Here is a 22,445-nt window from a genome sequence, read left to right as displayed (position 1 = left end):
CTTGACTATGGTAAAGTTAATCAACCTTCTGACTGTTTTTGACATATGATCACTGATGCTGGGCCGTGTGTGTACGCTCAGTTGTATCAGCTGCTGCTCTCCATAGTTCCTGGTATCCATACCAGATAGCTTCCATTTCACTGATACTCTATAAAAGATGAAAAAGCTGCTGTCCTCAGCTTATCTGGCCTCCCAAAGAAATACTTTTTTCTCTTACAATCACAAACAAGTGCCTCTACCTTAAGGTGATTGATACCTTTCCCTGACTTCTTCAACACGTTTGTTTCTCCTTGTCCATGAACCAAATGAACCAGCTTTGAGGTAGCTCAAAAACCCTTCCAGTTTCCCCCCCTCTTCCGAATTCCAGCTATAGACATCTCTAGGCTGGGTGAGGACAATGACTTAACCAGAAATCCGCTGCAGCTGTCCTTGAATTCCAAAAGGAAGTTATGTAAAAATGAGGAAATATTTTTAAAACTTACATTAACATAACAGAAGTCTAAAGGAGCGCCCAGATAATGCTACCCTTTCAGGTGGCTCAGAGGCTGTGTAGGCTATGTAAGGACATCATATTGGAATCTGAGAACCAATGCATACTAAAACTTTCATGACTAAAAAAGTACAGGGGAAGAGAAGCGACTGTCATACTTTGAAGAGTTTTGGTTGTGTTCAGATGAAGAATATAGAATGGATCATAAATTCTGACAGATTAAATATAGAAGAAAAAAGTCGAAGGAACAAACTAGCAAAAAAAAAAAAATCAAAATAATAAATTTTCATTTTAACATGCCAGGAAGCTTGCTAGAGAGTCTGCAGGTCTAGTTAATGATCCAGGAGCACTCAGAAGTATTGCAGAGAAGCATACTCTGCAGCAATGCGAAGTATTAATTTTGCAGGAAACTGGGAAGATTCCTGTGCTAGTATCCACTTTGTGGTGTTTCATGTCAGAGAGGCTGTCTGGAATTGAGACAAAAAGTATGGAAGAGGTTACAGAACAAACTGACAAAGTGAAGAAGACCAGGCTGTTGGTACCAGATGGTATGTAGCCCAAAGTAATTTTAGAGCCTGCAACTACATGCAGGTCAGTGACTTGACCCAGATGTAGTTCGGTTGTATTTTGTATGACATCCTTTGGCCAGGAAGTCCTCTCTGCTATCTGCTGTATAAAGAACAACCTCCTTTTGTTTGTTTTTATCTAGTTCCTGCATGGTGCTGCTTTTTTAAGTGGTCCCTACTCCCTGTATTAGAAGAGCCAGTTGTTTCTTTTCTACCCAGTTGTTGCTTCTGATGATTTTTGGAATGGTCAAAATACAAAGGGGAATAGAGTGAGCTCTTAACAGATGCAATTTTCTGTGTATAAAATTATAAAGACTAAAGCTGGATTAAGGGCAGTCCTAAAATTGTAGGAAAAATCCTTATTATGTGAATAAATGTGTTAGCCTAACATAAACCCTAACCTGTTGTGTTATTTTCATGTTTTGTAAGTTAAGAGTTCTACTTTAAAAGAAATTATAGTAAACCTTTACAACATAGCTCTTGGGTGTAGAATACTTTTTTTCTAAAAACAGAGCAAGGAGTTTTCTTCTTTCCCCCACCAAAAGCCACTGTTGCTGAATAATTATAAACAAAGCAAAATTAGTGCAATCTGATTTAATTGTAAGTCCTTCTGTACAGTCGTGGTTTTGTTTATTTGCCACCTTGTTAATTTTGGCTCAGCCTTCATTTGCTTGGGAACACATGTTTAAAGACCTTTAACCTGAGGACATAGTTTAGCATAGGCAGTGCTAAACTATAGATTAGTTCATGCATGTGGCTGTTGGCTTTTGATACATCTCAATAGTGTTCTGAATGTAAAAGGAACCTGATACAACTCTTTCTTATTGGATAACATTGGATAATCTGATGACATTAAGTTTAGTCCTATGCAAAGGGCAAATACGAGGCTAATGCATAGCTCAATATACATAGCAGCCTTTTTAGTGATTCTTTGGAATTGTAAAGGAATTGTACTGAACTACAAGCCTGAATTTCATCTGAGATTTCTTGAATTACTGTTAGAATTATTTAAAAAAAAATCCACAAATGGTAAGGAACCTTTCATTATAATGTCCTTCCTATACTGCGTGCACTAAATGTCTATTCAGACTTTGTGCATGTGGCACTTGCACCTGAGACTGTCAGAATACAAATGCAGGTTATGCCTCGTGTGCCAGCTGCATGGGTGAATTGCAAAATTTAAGGAATTGGAAACTTCTTCTGAAATCATATCAGCAGTTTCATCCATCCTTTAAAAAATAATGACTTGTTTTCTATGTATTAGACCTTATGCTGATTTTACCCTTAATCGGTAGGCTCATTATCACAGTCACAGACCTAATTTTCTTTTTTATTGTTTCTCCCAAAGGAGTAGTCTTCAAGGAAAAGGAAAAATCCCACCACTCCCTGAGCAGGCACATGTAATTACAAACACAGCTGGTATTTACTGCTCCGTGCAGCCAAGAAACTTCAACTCCCAACAGATTCATAGCCCCATGGTAATCAGTATATTTATCTGAAATTATGATTGTCATTCCTTCAGTTACCATACTACAGGAACTTTTAGATGGAAGAGGCATGGACAAGAAAGCTGGCATCAAAGCAGTTTTAAGGTTTTATAAGACTTCAGTGCAGTGAGGAACAGTGTTTTAAGATTCATGGTGTTCATAGCTAATTATCAGTTGTTTTGCTGAAAGGTAATCAGGCTTATTCCTAAATTGCATTTATTTTGGACTAGTGCACCTTTTGCAAATTACTTACCACATACTGTGAGAACTCGATGGGAAATAAGACATTGGAAACTGAAGAAACCGAGCAGAAGACACAGGGCCATTTTTGTAGTGATGGCATCTATACTGTGATACTACCTTTCTTCAGTGAATAGTGACTTAGATTCTGAAGTGCAGTAAAATGATGCAGTTATTCAGCCATTAGCTGTTTTGCTGACATGACAATATGAAAAAGATAGTTCTCTTTTATACAGTTCAGGATAATGCTGGATAAGGTTTTCTGAGCAATTATATAATTCAAACATCTGCATAAGCTGTTAATTGTTTCTGAATGGTATTTGCTTCAAGAAACTGCGTAGTGATCTAATAAAATGGTTAAAAAATTTTTTTTATGTGCTACATAATGTACATTAGCTTGCAGCATGATCATTTGGCTTTCAACAAAATAATGAAGTATATTTCCTATTTAAAATTCACTCTTACTTGTATTAAAACAGATGCCATTGAGCATTTTTACTTACTGAAAGTAGATTTTAATAAGGAACTCAAACTGATGCTAATATTTTTAAAGTGCTATACAGAAAAAATCATATTAACAGGTCTAGTGCACATTTCATTATAAAAATGCACCATAAGCAGTTTATGCTTCTAAAATGTAAAATAGAAAATGGCTCATATTCTAAAGTTCTTCACAGCTGTAGACAGAGTAGAAGGATTAATATTTATGCAAAGGTTTAATCCCATGAAAAGTTATAACTTGATTGCTATCACCTTTACCACTTCAATTTGAAAAATATCCATAGTGGATATTAATATCTGTAATAGTCAGTTTTAAATCATTCACTTCAAAGAGAAGGTATAAATGTTAGCAAAACTTTTTCAGTGTCTCTGCACAAGAGAGTGCTTCAGCTTAACATATAGTGGCATGTAAACAACTATTTGTGTATTTCCATGAACAACACTAACAAAATTCTTAAACTATTGTTGAAAAAATAGTTACATAGGATTAATAAATTAGGGTCTTTTTTCCTATCCATTTTATACGTCATGGGTCTATATGAAAATGTAGACAGACTATTATATCAAGATTTTCCTGTTACATTCTCTTAAATTAAGACTCCCCCCAATGAGCTTATGTGTATTCTGGTAAGCCAGATGGCCATCTTGTACATTTTATTATATTTTAGCTGGTGGTGGTGAATAATTAATGGGGCTTAAACCTGAAACTGGTGCAAAAAAATGGAAGATAATTTCTTCTTTTCCATGTGAAGTTGTGGGATTTTACATGTAAAGTGGGTACTCCCCCAGAAGGAAAAATAAATTATTAAAGACTACTTTTTTCTGTAGTTTTCCTTATCTTTTCTTTTTTAGGTTGATATCTAGCCTTTTTCCTCAAAAGGAAAAGTGGTTAACTTGGGCAAGATCAGACCGCATATTCTCCATGATAGTTTAATATTTATATAAGGATAATTTTCCAAGTCCAGCACATCTGTTGATTGTGTCCCCACAATTGATTAGTGGATTAGTGGGTGATAATTTTAGAGAAACAGATGAGTAAAACCTATTTGGAGGTCCCCATCGATAGTGTTACTGCATTGAGGTACTGAATTCCCATTGCAATTCAGTGAGCATCTAGATCCCTTTGAAAATTCCAGTTGGTAGACATGTCCTTGGGGAGATGCCTGTTGATATATCGAACTGGATATAAGAAAATGTGTCAGAGCTGGATGTAGGTGTGTGAGTCACCAGGGAATAGAACGTAGTTGTAGTCATGAGAATGAATTAGCTGATGCAGTGAAAGGCTCTAAAGGGAGATGAAGAGAATACAAACGGCAACATAAAGTAGTGCCATGCAGAGAGAACTAAGCTATTGCTGGACTAAACAGGGCATGAAAAGTGGAATGTGGATTATCGCAGGTGGAATACTGTGCTAGCATGGCTGTACTTGTGTCAAGCTAGGTAGCTGTGATTATCCCTGCACACCACTGCATTTTGTCAGGCACCATTTTGGATGATGCAATGGTCAGAAATACCTAGTCTGTTGTCTTAGTAATTATGTACCTTTTATTAAAATGATAAGGATTTTGATACTTACCTCAGTTTTTCTCTGCTTTTGGCACGGAGCCTAAGCATTTGAATCCTTAGGGAGAAAAAAGTATTTTGGTATGTTCAGCTGTAGCTGTCTGATTAGAGGGCGTGTATCTAGCATATGGATGGATAAATACACAAATAAAATTGTGAAAGGATTCTTCATGTATTTTGTTTGTAAGCTGCATGCTGAAATAATTGTTGAAGATGAAATAAAGTGATTCTTTTAAAGCAAATGATATCATGATAAAATTGATTGAGCTTTGCTGATCGGTAATTTACTACTAAATTATTTCCCATTTTGGCATGGAGAAAGAGCAGGATGAGGATCTGTTTAACATGGTGTTCATACTTACTGGATCTATCTTTCTCAGTGTGCCTGTATGCATTACTATACCAGCCTTACCTTAAAAACAGTCCGCACATTCCTCTGATATCTTATAATATATCACATAGGATTATAAAACCTTGTATGTACTTCCCCCAACTCAATGACGGAATTGGAAGAGTTATAAAATACTGTCACTTGATGGTGAGAAGTGATGTTTTTGGAGGCTTAGAACTTTGAGAAGTATCTTCTGTTTTATTATTAGCTGGTCTTAATGACACATGTGACCTTATGTGAAAACTTCAGCTTATTTTTTTTCAGCATTGAACATGCAAACAGCATCAGTTTCCAGACATTCCAGAAGTAGCTTTACTTCTAGCTTTAATCTCCTATATTGAAAAGACTTTCAAATTGTGTTTCCCCCCGCCTTTGTAGTTTAACTTCTATTATATTTAGGGCTTTGTTCGTCACTGCTACAACTCCAAAGTAGGAAGCAATCGCTTTGTACAGGCCAAAAAGATACTTAAATTAATGGTTCTAAAAACATTTTCCAGTTTTTAACAGGGCAGTTAAGTTAAATTTAGCTCCGTTGGTTAAGATAAACATCAGAGCTGTCACTTTGCACGTTTTATTTTTACACAGGTCTTCCTTTGATATGATCTGCTAAAGAGTCAACTTTATAATTTGTGTTAAAGAGTATTTAAAGTATGAAACTTGAGGACATTAGAGCTCTATCAGTTTTGGTAAACAATCTGAAATTACTCTCAGGGAAACAACAAAGCTGTGTGTACTGATCTGAAAGATAGCAGTAATATTTATGTTTCAAGAAAATAATTGCTTCCCACTTTTGCTGTGCTGCATTTTTATTATGGGTCAAGAAGTCAAGCTTCTCAGTTGCCTTAGGAAGAAAAGAATGCATCTTTAAAAATTTTGTTTTGGTTTTGCTTGTCTTTCTCCTTTTTGACTTGAACACCTTAGCTGCTTTGTAGTTCTACCTTTTCTGAACTTTTAGAATAACTCCCCTGACATTCAAAACTTCAGATGAGGGGAAAAAAATAAAATGCCCCCACTAACCGTACAATCAATCTGTGGAAATCTAAGTAGGTGTTTTTTATTTAATGGCATTTGCTTGAAGGAATTAGTTCATTTTTGTATTGAGAAGTAGAAGGCAATTTATTTTTAATACTAGTGGATAACTTATACAACAAGGACAAAAAGAATCAACTTTCTATGTAGGGATCGTTACTCCTCTTATTCCCTCCTTACAAAAGCAATACTTTGGACATGATAGAGTAGCCTCAAAATGTGAATGGGTTAGATGGATTCAGATGTGACTGGACTACTAGAACTGCAGAAGACTCGGGTTATGTGGAGTCAGAAACACCTGTGTGATTGTGTGTCTTAAGAACAGTAGTGGTGTTTAAAGTAGGACAACTAGTATGCTCTGATATTTTCTGTGTTTTGGTATTTTCCAAGTGGTGCAATTGTCTTTGTCTCATGAATCCAGCTTTTTCTACCAGCAATCTACAGTAGAGAATTTCCCTGCCCTTAGCAAGTAATAAAAGACTTCAGTTGGTTAACGTTTTTCTTTGTGTCTTTAACAGAGGCTCTGGCTGTTTGTTCAGCCAGAGGGTGGTCAGATAGAGAGTGGTCATCAAACTAGCAGGCTAGCATGGAATGAGGATGGCTTCCATGAATATAACTGAATATTAACAGAAGGAGACAGTAGGGAGGAATGCTAGACCTCACGAAAGGAATGGATGTCTTGTAACTTCTGGATTTTGTTTTTGTCCCATGGTGTTTCCATCAGGGCTCAAGTAGATGATTGAGGTATTGCATCCTACTGAATTAAGACATTGGTATCTCAAAGTTTCTAAGGCTTAGCTAAGGTGAGGTAGCTTGTAAAATCGTTGTAATTCATCATTCTGTTCGAACCTCCAGAAGGGCAGAGTGTGACTGTTTACCTGAACTCCAGGAATGACTGGTTGTCCTGTGTGGACCATTCATTGGTAGATAGCTTACTGAAGTTGATATTTCCAGGTTATTTCAGAATTTTATGTTTTATGCTACTAGAAGGCTCCAAATACTTGTTTGTTTGTAATATTTTCCTTTCATTCTATCCTTTTCTCTTCCCTTCTGTGGCAACTTTTGTTGGGCGTTAGCTAGTTTTCACAACTCCTTCTGTGTTTAGTTCAGTATAGTGTAGGTGCACTGAAATAAGTTTTACATATCAAATGTATCCAGACATAACAACTGGAGTTTGAATGTAAATGATTACAATGCAAAATAAAGCTGTGGTAGATATGTAGAGAAACATCATTAATAATGTGAAAATTCAGTAAGTATTTCTATTGGTGTTGGTGAGATTCACGCTGCACTGTATAGAGGAGAAAAATACATATTTAGATCTTCTACAGGTAGAACATTAAGATCAGATGCAGTTACTGCTAATGTAGCTGAATTTGATCATAGTGACTGCTTCGGTGTAGTGACAAACACAAAAAGTTCAGAGGCTTTCAGTAGATTTATATTGATCTATAATTTGGGAAAAACTTGATAAGATTCAGACTTCCATTAAGGAGATACAGACTTCTGATAGAAGTCCTTTTTCAGGCACTTCTGAAGAGCGCTTTCTGTATCTGCTACTATCACCTTTTCTCTTTCTCTCCCTCCCTCCATCTTTCTCTCTCTCTCTGTCTTTTTTTTTTTTTTTTTATTACAGTAAGCTGTCTTTAAATACAAGTTTGTTTAAATGTATTTTTTTCCGCTGTGGAAATGGCAGCAAAGATCACTTGAAAAAGTTCTAATACATTTTCCAAAAGCTTCCACAAGGTATGAACTTTGGGCTACTTTAAATCCCAAATTAATGAGTACTTGGACTCGCAAATAATCCAAACTACAAAGCATGATAGATGGAAGACTAGATTTTTACTTTTTTATTGCCATCGTCTAGTTCACAAAGTAACTCACCCAGTGTGTTGTCTTAGAATGGTGTAAAAAAAAGTACTGAATTAACTTTGTGGATTTTGTAATATAGTCCATTAAAATAGAATTATTTACCTGTTGGTGCCATTTGAGTTATTAAATCTGTGCATTTGAGAAGTTGTATGAGAGAGAGATTTAATCAGAAAAAGCTTTTCTGTCATCCAGTAATGTTTACTTGATGTTATGTTTGACACAACCCCCATTATCCCCCTCAAAAATCCAAACTGTGGTTTCTTTGTTGCTTTATGAAGTTATCCTCTTTGCAACTTCTTGTAAAGGGAACTGGACAGCAATTCTGCAATCATGCTTTCACAGGAGTACCTCTGGTAGTTGCATTACTAACTTTTTAATTCGGAGGAGAAACACAAATTACGAAGGTGGGAAAACCACAGACTTGCTGGAGTATGCACCTTTCCTGCAATTTAGGTATAGAAATAGGTTTAGAAAGTAACACACGTTACTGAGCAATGATGTGTGAGATAATTTAGCCTTCTTCAAAGGGCAGACATATAAAACTAACTTAATTTCCACATGGCATCATTAGAATGTCTGATAATGTTTCTAAGATGGTACATCCTTATATATTCTAGCCTTAATGTATTTTTAAAATATAATTTGGTATTTTTAGTTTGATTCTTAACAAAAGAATTAGTTAATTACAATAACTTTTTCTAGTAAAAGTAAAATATCATGTATGCCTTATAAGGGCAATAAGGGCAAAAGTGTATTGAAATCTAAGGTGGCAGCCTCTGAAGCTCTCCAGCAAAGATCAAACCAATTCGAAGGAGATGAATCTCTGTCAAAACAATTGGCATTTGAAGCTGTTATCAGAGGAAGGCTCCTCAGAACACAGTTAACAGAGCATGATGAAAATGATTTTCATAGTGACAGTTAATTAAATATCAGGACAAACTGTGTCAGGGTAGGAATCTATAAGCCAGAAGTCCTCTTCCAATAGTTTCTAGGTTTCCAATTAAGAAGAGAAAAGTCTATTACTTCAGTCTACTTGAAAGTCCCTTAAAAGCTATCTTGGAGGCCTCCTATTATGTACTTTCACAGAACCAGTCCTCACCAGTAATGCTTCTGCATGTGGGGCAAAAATTGGCTGCAGTAATAACATAAGCTTTGTGTTTTCGCCTATCCATTCTGATTAAAATCTCATTGTTTTAAAGTGTTTTAGTGTTTTTTGGCTTTTTTTTTTTCCTCCTGTATTTTTCCTGAGCCTAAATAGGCTCAGTGCTTAAAACCAAATTTTGCTTATCTTCTCCGGTCAGTGCAAGTCCAGTTGTTACTAGTATGAGTAGAATTTAAGTTACTATCAACCAACAGTATGTATGCTATGTTTTTATTCAATTTAGTGGAAAAACTGGAAAACTGTTGCTATCTCAAATTATGCAGATTGTTCATGGCCAGATCCATGAACAACAAGCACATCTAAAGCAGACCTAGGGCAACCTTGGCACCGTGAACTAAAAGCTGTGATTGAATGCACCATGCTTAGCGCTTGATCTCTTCTGGGCCTCTGGGTGCACCCAGGTGTGACTTGCACCCGCATTCCCTTATAGACCTAAACTCTGCAGTGTGGTGTTGTGCACACTCACAGTTGTTGCTGCTTGAGTGGTTGGTTCCTGGTGCTGCCTCCAGCTATACAGAAATTAAGTGATGTGCTTCCTGAAGGATTGATTTCTCTTACATATGCTCACGTAGACAGAGATAGGTCCCTCACAACTTCTACTTTTCTAGGTCCCTTCTACTCTTCTTCCTTTGCCTGTAGTTTACAAAAAGGGGAGATAGGGTAGCTGGCATACATATGTAATTCACCTATTTTCAAAAAAAGTTTCAAACTACCAGGTTCCTGTTAGAGCTCTGCCAGCATACAGAAAAGGATGCAGAATTTGTGGGGTCATAAGGAAAGCAGCAGATAAGATGAGCCTCGCTCTGAAACTTAGCAGTTAAGGCACTTGGCTAGATGGGAATGGGGAGAAGGTCACTGTCTTGCAACTTGTGATCATCTTCAAGATACTGTGAAATGGCATCAGTAAAAATTCATATCCAGAAATACTTTTAACTCTTGATGAGACAATAAGACTATGACAAATTTGGATTGAATGGAAAAGCAATAAAAAAAAAGTAAGCTCCAACTGAGTAAACTTAAAATTTTATTATAGTTAATAAAATTTTAAAAATGATTTTGTAGCTTGTATAAATGAACTTGTATTCTATTTATGCTCATTTTCATTACCCATACACCAAATGTGATTAGTATTTACATTGTTATGGCAATTCTGATTTTATATAAAGCCCAAGGTTTATATATGTGAACACTTCAGAAATGTCAAAACAGTCATTTGAGTTTTGACTTCAAGAAATCTGTTAACAAATCTATTTTGGTTGGCTAAAGTTCCCTGGTGGAGCAGCTATGTCGCAAGTACATCGGTGTTATAGTTTGGGGTTCTCTAAATACCATCCTGGCACTTCCTGCTCAGTTTCACTGGGAAAGAAAGCATTTTGTGTGCCCAGGTAGTGCATGTTAATGTACCAGTCAGAACTAAGTGTGAATACTGGGAAGGTTTGCACCTTAACAAAAAAAAAAAAAAAAAAAAATGGGTATTATAAAAGTTTGTACAGTAAACCACTGATGTAGGCACACCCCTCCCCCTCCTTTTTTTTAAGCACTGACAATCTGAGTGCTTTAGTTCCCTGAGGGAGTGTAAATGACAGAGTGGAATGCTGAAGGTACCAGAAAGGCAGTTATCCTAACTTGTTTCTAGTGTGGAGTGACCATGCCGCTTTCAGAAAAGCTTTGGACTATAGAGAAGCCCACCCTTGCTTTAATCATTATCCCTTGTGGGGTCTGGGCTACATTAAACCATTTATTTGAACAGAGAGGGCTCCTGTGTTCTGTCAGATGGTCTGTCACACTTATTAGTGAACTTCAGCCTGCATTATTGCCCCGAGTTACAGAAATGAATGTTTGCACCAGTTCACTGTTATTTATGATGATGATGATAAAGAAAAACCTACACAGTCTCAGTGAGTATAGTTGTTAAGCTTATGGACTTTGTAAAAAGTGAGGGTCACTGAAAATATTCATCCCTTTGCACAGGAGCAGAGAACACTGAAGTTAGCCAATTGAAGATGCTGAGTAAAAAGCCATATCTTAAACTAACCCCTTCTTGAAAAGTGGCTGTAGGGGGGAAATGCCTTCTCTGAATCTCCTGATGAAAATGTTCCTCTTAGTGTTGAATAATTGAAATTATTAATACATAATTATTTCATATGGTGAGTTTCTGCCCCATTTGTGCTACTCCAACGCTGAAAACTTAGCTGAGAACAGTTATCACAGTATTTAATTTCTGATGTTCTCTGTCTTTTTTATTTCTACTACATAATTGGTACAATTTCTGGAGGACTATTTTTCATGTGAGCAAAGTGAATGAAGTGGTAAGTCTTAGAGGGAGGGCAGAGGACAGTTGCCAGGACTTTGTCATTTATCATTTCTTGCACTGGTGGTGAGAACCAGCATTTCAGTCTCTCCCTTTACAGTCAGTTGTAGACTTTATGCTTTGTAAAAGCCAGCAGCTGGCAGTTGTGGTCATCCCAGGGAGTTATGGACCATATTATTTATGATGTGATAAGAGGATGGAAAGGAGTCTAATAATGAAAGATTGCTAAAGGCAGGGATAAGAGGAGAGATGAAGATCAGAGGTATGGAATGGCTTCTGGAGGAGGAACAGCTGCTTTAGACATGAACAAGCTGCTTTAGAACAAGATGAATTGATGACAGGTGAATCGATAACTAGAGGGCATCAAATAAAACAAGCAGACCACAGATTGGAAACAAACGAACAGGGTGGTACTTTATGCTGTGTGGGGGTAATCTGTGTAACTTCTTGCCACAGGATTTTGGGCATGCCAGCAATTTACATCAGTTCAAAAGGGATCTAGACATGTTCTCAAAAATGTCTTTTTAAGTCTATTAAAAACAAAAATAGCACGTTTAACTTAAGTGATCTATAGGCAGTTAATTGGCGGGAGGCTGGGAAAATATTGTGGAGAGAGATCGCTGTATGCTTGCCCTGCTCTTGTACTTTTTTTGTAGGAATCTTCTGTTGGCCAAGGTTGAAGACAGATGGTGAGATGGACCTCTGTTCTGGTCTGGCTTAGATGTACTTATGTTCTCACATACTCTTACTAATTGTGAGACCTAATTCTAATAGTAATCTTCTTTGGGAAGAAAAAAGCCTATTTGTATGCTACCTGATGTACTAATTACTCTGTAAATAGAAGTAACTAGTGAACCTGAGTTCAACACAAAGCTTTATGTTTCAGTGTTCTTCTACAGAGATGCAGCATGATGTTTGCTAGAGTTTTTACTGTATACTGTGTCAGAGTGCCAGTGTTCATACTGAAGTAGGAAGAAATATGAGGGGGAGGCAACAGAAAGCCTCTCTGTGGGCACACTGGTGCTGCTTCAGCATTAGTAGTGAGCAGTCACTTTGGAGGGTAACCGTGGACCAATATGGAAGTCTTCAGCCCCAAATCAATCAATTTAAGAGAGACACTTACTTACCACTCAAGTGTACACAGTCTCTTAGCTTTTACTAATGAAATGTTCAAAGTACTTTCATGAAATCTGCTCTGTGTAACCAATAAAGAGTTCACAGATTTCCACTACATTCCTCCTAATGAGATGCACTGGAAAGACAGCTTTGGTTTGGTGACTGGAAGGAATTTACACCGTTCCTTATTTGACAAAGTATTATATGCAGAGAGGATGGAGGGAGTTCTGCTCTTACAGAAATAAAGTTAAGAAGGGAGAAGTTTTCCATCCTGTGCAAGTTCCCAAGGTTTTCTGAAAGCAGAAAACCTATTCACACACACACCTATATGAACCCCTATGCATGCACACAGTCATGCATCCACAAATATGAAAGAGGATGTTTTGAAATTGCATGAAATAGGAGACAGATTACACCAAAAAAGGGAAGGTAGTCACACATTCAGGGCTGTCATCTGGAATGAGAGCAGCACTGTCAGGAGGAAGGGAGAGACTTTGACCTAGATAGCAATGCTCAAGTCTAGTAGCAGAGGACTATCAGTGTTTGCTTTCCTGAATTTCTGTGATCCAGATCCCAGACCTGAGAAGCTTACTGTGATAAAAAATTTTTTGAAACTAGTATCTTTATTTTACACAATTCAGTGTTTTCTGTGGGGAGATTATTTCTCTGTTACAGATTTTGAGATATCGGCTGTACTGTGCTCTTCCTCTCCTTTCAAAAGTGACCTTCCCTATAAGCTGCAGTAAGCTGAAATGAGCTGTTCTGAGTATTGCATGGAAAAAGATTTAGAAATAAATCCCAGGAAATTTGAGTTGTATATTTTTGAAATGTGACTCTGCTTTCTTTAAAGCGATTTAAAGGTGTTTTCAAAGAAGGTAGTTCTTCATGCATAAAGTATAATTTCAGATATGTAGTCATCGAATAAGCATATATGCATATAATGTAAAAGATATTAGATCCATTTTATAATTAGATTCTTTTAAAAATTGTGAGGTGGCTCACAGTAAGCTAATTAGGATAGTATGAAAACAATTACACATAATCACATTTTTCTATTGCATTTTATCACCCATATTGTGTAGCATTGTATATGGTGTCCTTAATTAGCATTGAGGACCAGTTGTAGATGTTGTAAAGAAAAAATAGTACCCTCTGGTAACAGCTTACTAAAGGTTATACTTTTGTTACGTGTACCCTGCTGCTGTGCATTACGTTTATATCGTGTTGTGCATAAGCAGCCCACTTGTCACTTATAATTTGCAAGACCAGGTTCTCAGTATCGAGGAAGGGATGGATACAGCAAACAGATCTGGGTCAGTACAGGAGAACAGTAAAAAAGTATGAACTGAGCATAGCAAGCAGCAGTTACACTATGTTGTGAGTGCCTTGCCATTTAAGATGGGGAGTTGGATACTGCAGAAGAGTTGTAAATGATAGAAGTACTTGAATTTGCCCTTAGAGCAACATTAAACAGTATGTATTAAAATTGTATACAATTGTAAACTTTTTCAAAATTTCATTTTTATTCAACAGAAGGGGTTAGCTTTTTGGTACTTCCTCACGTAGGAGCTTTTCAACTTTAGAGAGCTGGGAAAGAGGAATATGAAGATTATTGCATCATGACTGTGCTCAGAATGCTCCAAAAACTGCTCACTCATAGAGAACAGCTATCTTAATCTTGAAAGTTCAGTGTACGTGGAAGGCTGTCACTCCTTGCCTTATAGCTGAATAGGTATCTGGCAATCTTCCATGGTAGATCTCATTAGCTAAAAGCCTGAATTAAATTTGAATATTATGGCAATATATAAAAGAATAAATAATTCATTTTAATTGAACTTTTAGTATGTAGTTGTTCTTCAAAGTTATCCCAGGATTTGTTCTCACAAGCCCTGATAATATACTTAGCAGTATTTAGGATACCCTGCTGTAGAATGACTGTTTCAGTATTCTTTTTTTAAACTCTTTGTACAGATTAGGATTTTTAACCAGTTTACTTATCCTCTTGCAACCTTGTAATGTTCTGTACTGGCTATATTATAGTCAGCTTGTTTATTCTCTTCATTTAGCTCTTTTCCTGAAGAAACACAGTTCTGGCTGAACTACAGTTGTAACTGTTAGCTCCAGTAAGATATAGCATATCATTGCATGCGAAGCCAGACAGAAGGTCTAACATGTATTAATAGTAGGAGTGAACCAAAGACCCCTAGGATAAGGAAAGCAGGGGAGTAAAATTTCATGTGACAAGATAAAGATGTCATAACAAGATTATGCTTATAGGCAATTAAACTTCTTCAAAAATGATCTCAAAATTGATGAGACCTGACATAATGGAGAGAGTCCTAAAGATTGCAGTAAATAATTGTTTTATGAGCCATTGTGTTTTAGGAACACTAATAACAATAAATTCTGTTTCTTCTGTGTTGAGGTCACTTTCCCCTTGTCTGGAGTACATCATGTGGCCAGATTCTCTTCAGCTCTATCTCAGAACAATAATCTCTGTGTAAATGTGTAAACCGTCATGTTCTATTAAAAAATCTTTATCAGGATTTTTTTTTTTTTTTGACAATGATTTTGCTTTAAATATGTAGGGGTAAATTACTCAAATGTGCTGTCACTTTCATCCATAGGTTAGTAGGATGTGTACATCTGTCTTTACTGGTGATGTTAGTGGGGCAAAAGGTCTGTAAGGAGGTCCAACCTTGAATAGATGGTTTTTGGTAGTTTCATTAGCAAAGACCTCCTGGGAGATTAGTAGAGTTTGAATATTATTTTACATCTCAGTCACCGCTGTACTATTTTAAATCTCTCTCTGTCAGTTGTGGATACTATACGGATAATGATTTATAATTATTTTCTGACTGAATCATCTTTTTGCCATACCTAGGAGCTTTACTTGCATTTAAATTCTGAACAGCCATTATTGATGAGTAATTTTATATTTATTTATGTTTATGTAGTACAAATATATATTGTATACACGTATAGTTATGACTTTGACACCGGGTATAGCCTACTCAGGGACATCACCCAGACAAAGAAGTCCTGACTGCATCTGCCTAGCTTAAATGGATCAGGTTAATCCGATATGGGCTGGACAATGAAGGAGAGGTTGATGCACTTTGTTACAATGTTATGTATTGTAACATTAACATTTTTGGGGGGGTGCCAGAGGCTGATGGAAGAAGCTAGGAGACTAGCAAAGCCGTTGGTAGCCTGTGCCAAGAAGTTAGTGTAGAAGGCAATAAATATTTAAAACAGAAGCCCCTTGAGGGGCAGTGCCATACATGGATGTCCAACGCCATGTAGAAGCTGAAGCCTGAGGGGAGGAACTGGCACGTGTATCATCCATGAGCCTGTGCATTCAATTGTTAGGAGTGAGTGCCCTGTTCCCCAGGGTCATTGGTATTGGACTAGTCTAAACTGGACTGGTGAGACTGATGCTCTGACGTATATGTATGATTATATTTTATAGAATGCTGTCCACCTGCTATACCTGTCCTGCCCAGTAAATAAAATTTAGATTATATGTCACCGAAAGGGGTGGCTCTGCTCTAGTGACCACCCCACCCAGTCTCCCTGACATACTACTGATGCGTATCAGAAACTTTTCAGATTTTGATATTTACATGCAAGAGCTTTTCTTTTGGCTTAGAATTGTGTTTGCCCTGTGGGATTGGCACCCATCATGTCTTCAAGGTTAGGCCTAGGGCAAAGGGTGGGCTACGGAAACCTCAGGTCTGGAGAAAGCTGAGGGTTGCTGGCTGCTGGGAAGTCTTTGGAGGCTGACTGAAGGCTAGCCTCGGTAGGGATATCTGTCTCTGCTTCTGCTGTGGTACAGGGATTGGTAGACCGAAAAGCAGCAGTTGCACATCAGGACAACAGTAGGAAGGTGTAAGAAGGGTCCTGCCTTTTGAGAGCTATGACTTGAACTCAGTCTATTAATAATCCAGTTTCCTGAATGCAAATCATAGGCCCTATCCAAGCTGCATTGGAGGGACATCATATAATGCTTTTCTGTTAGCCAGTGTTTCTTCTTATAGTGCAGAATGCCTATTAAGAATGAATAGTAAGGTAAGATGAATTGATCTTGAACACATCTGGTGGTTTTAGCTTTCTGTGGTACTCGTTCACCTGAAGTTCATGAATTATACATGAAAGGCTCATTATATTTGTAGTTTTTCTACATATTTTATGTCTCTAAATAAAGGCAATCACTGTAGGGCTCATGTCAGCTTCAATATGTATAGCAAGAATTTCCACATTCCTGTCTTCCTGGTGTAAGTAGGATCCTCATCTATAAAAGGATGATTTAAAGGAGTACTTTCTAATACAGTTTGTCTTACAGGGGTAAAAATCCTTGTCTGCTATCTAATTAAGACAGAGTGGAAGTTGTTAAGCTTATCCCACTACAAGACTCAGTAACCTTCATGAGTGCTTTGAAGTTTAGTTTTGGGGAGTATGTGGAATTCAAATACTTTTTCCAAACACTACAAACTATTTTGGTTGATAAATCATTTTGAAAGCTTCATTGGCTTGTTGCCTCATTGAGATGTCTTGTTCATTCAGCACTGAAAGATTTCTCTCATGTTGTGTGTTTCTAGAAATATCAATGTAATATATGGTAACATATACCTAGTAGATGCCAAGAGAATATTTCATGTTCTAACCTGGGACCAGAAGAGCTTTTAATTTAGTAGTAAGCAAGGCTCAGGGTAGAACCTACTGAAAAAAACCTAAGCCCTGGAAGTTCATTTTTTAAATTCACTGATTTAAAAAGTGTATATTTAAATTACAGTGATACTAAAAGGCCCTGCGTAGGAGCCTCTTGAGTTATACTTTTAATAGATGTTGAGGAAAATATTGCCCCTGCTGTAAGTAGGAAGAACATTTAGAACTGTCTCTGTAAGTGTAAAAATTTAAGTGAGTTGGACAAACATTTTTACAGCAAGTTTGTTAGAAGCAACAATATTAGTAGGAAGCTAGTAAGTTCCTCTGAACTGGGAGCTTCAGAATTTAAGCTTATATGGGAATTTCATTTCATAGTTTTCAAAATGATACACTGATATTTTGAAGTAACATGGTTTGGGAATTTTCCTTCCATGTAAAAAGCTGATATATTTCTGTTTTCTTTCAATTTTACTATTTTAGTTGAGACTTCTCTTCCACAGAATTTTTTTTTTCTGACAAAAAAGAAAAATCCTTTAAGTGCTTAGCTACAGATTCTTTAGTGTTTAGCGTATGAAAATCAGCTGATGTGTAATGATCCCATTCTCTCTGCTGGAGATGAACAAACAGGTTTGGTTAGTACAATTCACGTGTCTTTCCATGGATATTCAGTCCTTTCTACAAGTCTCACCCTTCCTTTTAAAGGGATCCGGCTTAGCAGCATCATTAGAGCAGATGAAGAATAAAAGGTAAATGGTGGTTATGCCTGTGCAGAAGATAAGGAATCTGACAGTCAGCAAATAAGAAACAGAAGGGTGGTGGTAGAGGAGAAGAAGGACTCGAAAACAGTGATGGAAAATACAAAAGTATTTTTGGAGATTTGGAGAAGACAGAGTGGAAACGTTTGGGGGGGGAGGTCAAGAAAAGATGTTATTAAAGGAAAATAAATAGCATTAATATATTCTATTTAAAGAATTACGCAAAAAGGGGAGAGAGTAATATTTTATAAAACTGTTCTATTAATAGATTCAGATGAATTTTCAGTGCAGTCAGTGAAATGTGATGTTGCTAACTTGATGAAAGTTGAAAAAGGAGCAGCTCATGTAAGGAAATGTTAATTCAACTGAATTATATACTGCCTGGTTAATGCACTGAAAGGCAGACAGACTGCAGGTATAGTAGGTTAATAAACAGTCAGGAACAGTTCAGGCATTTGATGGCAAGTGATAGTTCAGATGTATTCTGCTGGAATTTGTGGGCAACACTAATTTAGGTAAGTGTATGAGATTAAATCAAGACTTTGTAAAATAAAACCTTTAAAGAGATAGAAAGTAAAACTGCTCTGCTGTGCACTTTGATTCAAGCCAGGAAGTTTTTCTTCACTGTGCTTGTCAGTGCACTGCTCAGGCTTTATTTCATAAGCTGATACTGTCCTAATTTAAACTTTGACTTTCTATTACAAAGTCTAAATCAGAAGATTAAAAACCTCCTGCTAAAGATTTTTTAACAGAACGTGACAGTTTAATTTGTCAGAGTAGAGCTGAAAGGATACTTCAACCCAGTAAAGAGTGTCAGCATCAGCAACTCCAGAGTAGTTGAAAATGAAAACAGAAACACGAATAATTAACAGATAAGCTCCAGTTATGCAGGTATTTTAAAATTATTTACTTTCATAAAGTTTTTTTTTCTCCACTAAATCTCAGAGATATGTTTTTTGCAGTCAACCTGGTTTTGCTTACTGTAAAAGATAGCAAATATATGTAACTTTTGTATTTTATGAGCGAAGAGGGTCATTTTGTTTGTTTTAAATGAAAAGGTATAATTTTTTGCTGATCTAGTTGCAGGTACACTCATAGCATTTGGTTCAATGATAGGGGGTTTTTTTGTTTTTGTTTTTGTTTTTCTTATAGCCAAGTTGGTGTTTCTTTCCCAAGATACAGCAACATTGGAAATAAATACACTTATTTTTAATTCATTGGGTTCCAAAATGCCAAATTCCCTTCAGTTTTTGGATATAGTAAGAAATACATGAACAGTTATAGACTGTTCCAGTGACAAGGCTACAACAGTGTGCAGCTTTATGTAACAAAATTGAGCTGTTACACATCTGGGTTATTCTATATGCTTATAATAAACAACATTTAGAAAACTATTATCATGATAATGATACATAAAATACTACTTTTTTTTTGCATTCGTACCATCTCTGTTGTTATTGGTGTGACAACTTCATAGGGTGGGAGTTTGTTGCAGGTTGAACTTTCTAGTTCAACCACATGCTGGAATCAAAGCTGCCAGTTTCCACTTCATAGAATATAATTGATATACAAATTTGCTGTTTTCAAAAGTTCAATTGTGTATTTCAGCCTACAAGAGACTTTGCTAACTGAGCTGGTGATTTCAGTTAAGAAATTTGTTTAGAGCAAAGTGAACATTTTGGTAGTAAAAGCTAGGCAATTTTGCCTTGACAGTAGAAAAAAGAATATCTACAGCTGCAAAAATGTGATTTTTTTGCCCCTTGTTCCTGCTCAGTAATTAGGATGGAAGTGTATTTTCCTCCCAGTCACAGTAATATAATTTGGAAAATGTTTCTTATTTCAGGAAGGTATACATTCTTTTTAGGGAACAACAGTAAATTTAATTTCTGTCGCAGTGCTCTGACTTCTGATTTAAGTGAATTTCTAACAGCAGGTGCTAAACACAACAGGAATAATATTAGTATTTCTCCTCTTTCTGATGATGATTGTACTGTGTTTTGGATAGAATACTTTTTGACTAATCTGTGTTTTACTGTAGCCTCAAATTTAAAAGCTAGTTGTTTAGTAAATCATCAGGAAGTTATCAATATCACAGTATACTTGGAGATGGGCCAACATCCTGAGCAGAGCCACTGCCAACTGTGAAAATTAGTTATGGTATCTGGAATCATAGAATAATTTAGGTTGGAAGGGACTGCTGGAGATCAGCTAGTCCAACCTCCCATGTTAGGTGAGTCTAACTAGATTAGGTTGCTTAGGGTTAGTTGAGTTTTGAGTATCTCCAAGGATGGAGATAATGTAAGTCTGAACTGCTGGACCCCTTTATTACAGTATATGTTCTTACTTACGTAACATTACTCATCGCAAAAAGAATATATGTGGTAGCTGCTGCAAAAAAGGCGTCTGGATTCGTTTGTGGCATGGCTTCCACTACGCTTTATGAAACGTGAGTAACGTAGGATGGAATGTTCTTACCTTTTATCTCACCAACTGATGTGTTTAAGGGAAGCACCCTCACAACAGGACTTGACTTTAACGGATGCTTTGGCTTGTGGGGGAGCTAAAATGATTTCTCTGAAGTAGGAGCAGTCCCAGTCATTTCAGAGCCAACTCAGATGTCAAAAGTGATACAAATTTATTTATTTCACTGCTTACAGAAGTGTGGAAAGTGTAATACTGAAGGAAAAAAAGAAAACCTTTAACTTCTTTGAACACACTAGGAACACATTTTGTCATCTTATGGTATGTAAACAAATTTCCTAAAGTATTTAAAGACAACAAGAAGCCCCTGTTTTCTGTTACACGTTCCTCTCTTTTTGCTTTACTGGTTTTTGTGTAATACGCAGTTCACCAGACTAAAATTCCTCCATAATACTGAATAGGGTAGGGTAGCTTGCTGAAGGAAATTCTTAGCATGATTTTTCTCCCAAGGTAAAAAATTGAAGCCTCAGCCTTGTGATAGTGATGTGTTTCCTTTTTGGCATGACTGTTGTAATTAAGGAAGCAGGCCTAACAAGGCATTCCAGTGAGTTATTATGGAAATCCATAGCAACAGTAGGTACCATCAGTTTGTAATTACCTGAGGCATAGAGTCAAGGGGGGAAAAAAAGGACCCTAAACAGTTATTAGCATGTCAAAGCAGTGGAGTCCTAAACTGTGGTAGTGCATACTTTGCTCCTGTTACTTTTTTGAGGGGGTGGGGGTTGGGTGGGGAGCTGAATTATTGAAGTGAAAGACTTAGAATTTCTCCTAGTCTAACGTGGCTTACATAATGTCATAATGAAAAAAAATAAGTACAGAACCGAAGTACTTTAGGCTTAGGATAATTAAGTAGACAGTTGTTCTTTTCTTTAAATATGAGTTTGATTTCTCATTATTTAAGACCTGTAGTTAAAATGTAATTGGTCAGACGTTACTCTCATCATGGCATTTTGGTCCATATGCCTTAGCTTCTCAGATGCTAATCCCAGCAATATTTTATTACTATTATTAATGAAAGAAGAAATATGCTGCCAGTTTTATTTTTGACGTCAGCAAAAAGGTTACTGGCAAAGGATGGCCCTTGATTTTTGTGTTTTCTGACTGTTTTCAGTTTTAACTTTCAGGAAATGCTGACAAGGTTGCTTAGAGCTAAAGGCAAAACTTTCTTATTTGAAGAAGTTGTCAAATACATCTAGTTAAAATCCACGCACCTCCATTTGAGTTTCACAATATTTTTTTCACTTACATTGCTTGAAATCATTTTTGAAAGAGCCTGACAACCTCTCTCTAGTATTTCTCTGATTGTATCTATATGCATGAGAAATATGACATGTAATAATACATAGTTCTTCTGCCCTGTCTTGATCTGAGGGATATAAATACATGCATTACTGACCTTAGTTTGTGGTAACTACAATTGTTGTGTGTGTATATATACAAGAAAATGTATGTATGAATATATGTACAAATACGTTTTTGGTATACATATACAGATTCCTCTGAAAGTGTTTAATTTATTATTCAAACCTCATAACAAGGACTAAATAAAACATATCTTCATTACTGCACAGAGAAATCAGCTAGCCTAAATCCTGAGAAATTTACCCCTGTACTTGTATTGCTATATATGCTACAACAAAAATCTAGTAAATCTAAATATATTTCCTTAAATCAATCCTACTGTGAGCTATACTGAAAACAGGCAAGTGAGATATTGCTTGTCCTTATTTTGAAGTGATGTGAATATATGATACAGTCCTGTTGGCTGGTTGGAGAAGACATAGGACTGTAGAAAGTAACAAGATGTAAAAAT

Source organism: Dromaius novaehollandiae, chromosome 4, assembly GCF_036370855.1.
Source record: "Dromaius novaehollandiae isolate bDroNov1 chromosome 4, bDroNov1.hap1, whole genome shotgun sequence".
Lineage (NCBI taxonomy): Eukaryota > Metazoa > Chordata > Aves > Casuariiformes > Dromaiidae > Dromaius > Dromaius novaehollandiae.
Note: the sequence above shows the minus strand (reverse complement) of the source record.